This window comes from Suricata suricatta, chromosome 17 (assembly GCF_006229205.1).
Source record: "Suricata suricatta isolate VVHF042 chromosome 17, meerkat_22Aug2017_6uvM2_HiC, whole genome shotgun sequence".
Lineage (NCBI taxonomy): Eukaryota > Metazoa > Chordata > Mammalia > Carnivora > Herpestidae > Suricata > Suricata suricatta.
Window position 1 is genome coordinate 20209 of NC_043716.1, and position 3101 is coordinate 23309.

General features: G+C 56.4%; 1 long non-coding RNA gene across 2 annotated transcripts in view; it reads right to left on the reverse strand.

Moving 5' to 3' along the window:
* Nucleotides 1-1924, reverse strand: part of LOC115282901 — a 4560-nt gene extending 2636 nt beyond the window's left edge. Inside the window, exons 1-3 of one of the 2 annotated variants that reach the window (XR_003904795.1) lie at nucleotides 1739-1924; nucleotides 1464-1583; nucleotides 608-919 (exon numbers count right to left, since the gene is read on the reverse strand). This is a non-coding gene — a long non-coding RNA (uncharacterized LOC115282901). Of the gene's footprint in view, nucleotides 1-607; nucleotides 925-1463; nucleotides 1584-1738 lie in introns of both variants that reach the window. The other variant, XR_003904794.1, reaches the window with a different exon arrangement.
* Nucleotides 1925-3101: the final 1177 nt, after the last annotated feature.

Below are 3101 nucleotides of genomic sequence, written 5' to 3' on the forward strand. Positions count from 1 at the left end.
ATCTGGGTGTGTAAGGAGGGGTAGTGGGAGGTGTGTGAGGGAGGTATGTGGGTGCGTTTAGGGGGCAGGTGGGTGTGTGCAGGGGGCAGGTGGGTGAGTGGGTACATGCAGGTGGAGTGAAGGCAGGTGAGTGTGTGCGGGGGGCAGGGGCAGGTGTTTACGTGCAGGGGGACAGATGGGTGCATGTCGGGGGGGCAGGTGGGCAAGTAGATATGTGTAGGGGGTAAGGGGGCCGGTGGGTGTTGGGGGGCAGGGGGCAGTTGTTTGTGTGCAGGGGGCAAGGGTGTGTGTGCAGGGGGCAAGTAGATGCGTGCAGGGGGAGTTAAGGCAGGCGGGTGCGGGCAGGGGGCCCATGGAGGTGGGCAGGTGTGTGTGTCCTCCACGACGTCCTTCCTCTTGTTTAGCTGTGCAGAGTTTGGGATTTATTTAGGCTAGCAGCTGGCGTGAGCTTAAACGCTATGCAAGGCCTCGTACAGGGCCATCTGAAAACCTCTGAGTGCGTGTGGGGGTGTGCGCATGGGTGACAGTATGGATTGTCCCTTCTCATCATCAGGGGGCAGAACCGCTAGCTGCCTCCTCCTACCCAACCAGGCACTCCAAGACTCACAGTCGTAGAATGATCAACATATATGGTCTCTCCCGGTTTCTGGGGGCTGGCAATTCGGGAGCAGCTGGCTGGGTGTTTGGAGCTGTGGTCTCATCTGAAGGTGTAATTGAGGCCAGCGGACTTCCTTCCCAAGCAGCCCCCTCCCAGGGCGGTTCCTCTCCATATGGGGCTCTCTGCGGGACTGCTTGGGCATCCACAGGGCATGGTGGCTGGCTTCCCAGAGACAGCCTGGCAGGATGATGTCTTTATGACCCAGGCTTGGAGGTCACACACAATCATGTCTGCAAGATCCTGTTGTGACACAGGTCACTGCTGCTCTGTGTGGGAGGGACAGCACAGAGAGTGAGGACCAGATGGAGGGGAGGCTGTGCCCCTGTGTCCATTACTACCAACTGCCCACTACGGAGGAGAGCTCAAGGGAGGGGGCTCTTACACCCTACACCTCAAACCCAAAGTGCACCCCAGCTCTGGTCTGCAGGTCCTCCCCAGAGATGCCTGTTAGGGTGATTATTAGTTTGGACGACTGGCCAGGTCACTGTCCCTTTTGCCCCCAGGCCTCCAGGCAACCACCTTCTCTGGCCTCCACAAGCAGGAGGAGGGCTGAGCTCTCGGTGGGGGAGACGTGTGGCCGTGAGACCACGGCCCTGGCGCTGGGACCCGCAAGCCCGCTTGGCTCTTCTAGGTGCTCTGTGGGCGGTCCCCGGAGAGTCTGATTTCTGTCCGCTGTCTCTGCTCATGGTCGGTGGCAAAGGGGCTAGCCTGGTACCTTCCCAGACCGTGTTTCCTGCCAACAAGGAGGATCTAACACCCCGAGACTCAAATACGCAGCCTGTAAAATGGACAGGACAACACTCACCTCTCTGTCATGGTGATAACACGGGGGATGGTGAGGACATCCTGGCTGAGCCCGGCAGGATCCGGATCCCGATGTCCTCGGCAGGGGAAGGTGACCCTCCAACTCAGTGGGCTGGGAGAACTGAGAAGGCACAGAATGGCTTGTCACAATGCTGATGACCTAGGAGGCCACTTGTATTTCAAATTCTGACCAGGAATTTTTGATTGGCACAAAGGCCTTTGTGAGTGTGGGCATGTTCATGTCATCACCACCACCGGCTGTGGGCGCGAACGTACCTGGAAGGCTGTTAGCAAAGCTGTTGTCACAGAAGAGCCTCTCCGGAGTCTTTCCATGGGGAGATACCACAAGGCTCTCTTCTAGAACTTTCCTTTCACTAAGGTGACAAAATAGTGGTGATAACTCAGATGCCTGATGAGATGCTCAAGGTTGGTTTCCCTTCAGCGAAACCACTGATATAATGTTAAAATTGTGATTTACTGCCTGTTAAAAGACAAAGTTTTCTTGGATTGTTGGTCTGCTTCTGAAGAAAAAAAAAAGGTAAAGGCTTTTTTTTCCTCCTTTGCCAAAAAAGATGGGAAGCATTATGATTTTAACCAAAAGGGCAGGACAGCATGCCCTTTCGAGTAGTTTTGCTCAAGCCTTGGTTGAAACTGCCCCTCCTTTGAGCCAAAGGCTGGGGAGACAATGGTAACGTCCTTGCTTCCGGCTTCCGAATGCTCCACATTTGTGTCGCGTCTGCCGGACAGAGGAACGGATGCCTGGGCCGCACGAGGGATGCAGGACTCTGATACACGAAGGGTTTTACCAGGACACACGGGGCCATTTTGCTATGCTCAGCCCGGCGTATGCCAACCTGTACCAGTCTTAAAGCAGACACCCACATGGCTGGGACATGTTTATGTGGCATTGCTAAAAAAGGCAAGGAAAAAACGTTGACTTTGGCCCTTTTAGACCCCTTTCAAAGGACATTGGTTCTCGCTAGCCTCTTAAAACATACTTGTAGGGGCGCCTGGGTGGCTGAGTCGGTTGAGTGGCCAGCTTCAGCTCAGGTCATGATCTCATGGTTTGTGGGTTCAGGCCCTGTGTTGAGCGCTGTGCTGACAGCTCAGAGCCTGGAGCTGCTTCGGATTCTGGGTCTCCCCCTCTCTTTGTCTCTCTCTGCCTCTCCCCTGCTCACATTCTCTCTCCCCTAAAACAAACAAACAAATAAAAAATCTAAGGCCTTAGTTGCAGCCTGACATACTGTGTCCCACCAGCCTTCCCGAGGTCCTGGCACCGAGTGCCACGTACAGGGCCGTTGAGGGCGCTGGAAACAAGGATGTTCTCAGAGGGGACAACCGAAGTGGAAACCCCATCAGCCAGGCCCCTTGTGTGCAGACAGTCCCTGGAGATCCCGGTGCCCTTGGGGACCTCGGGCTGCGGGGCCCTGGATAACCCGTGTCCCTGACGGGACCAGACAGCCCTGCGCTCGCCCCGGTGGGTCCCCTGAACCAACGGTGTGCCGGAAACCCAGAGCCTCGGTGACTCTGGACACAGAGGGAGACCCCGTTGGGTTCCTTCTCGACACCGGAGCCGGCCTTTCTGGACTCCTGCCCTCTCCCCGCCAGCCGTCCAACTGCAGCCGAACTATCGGGCGTC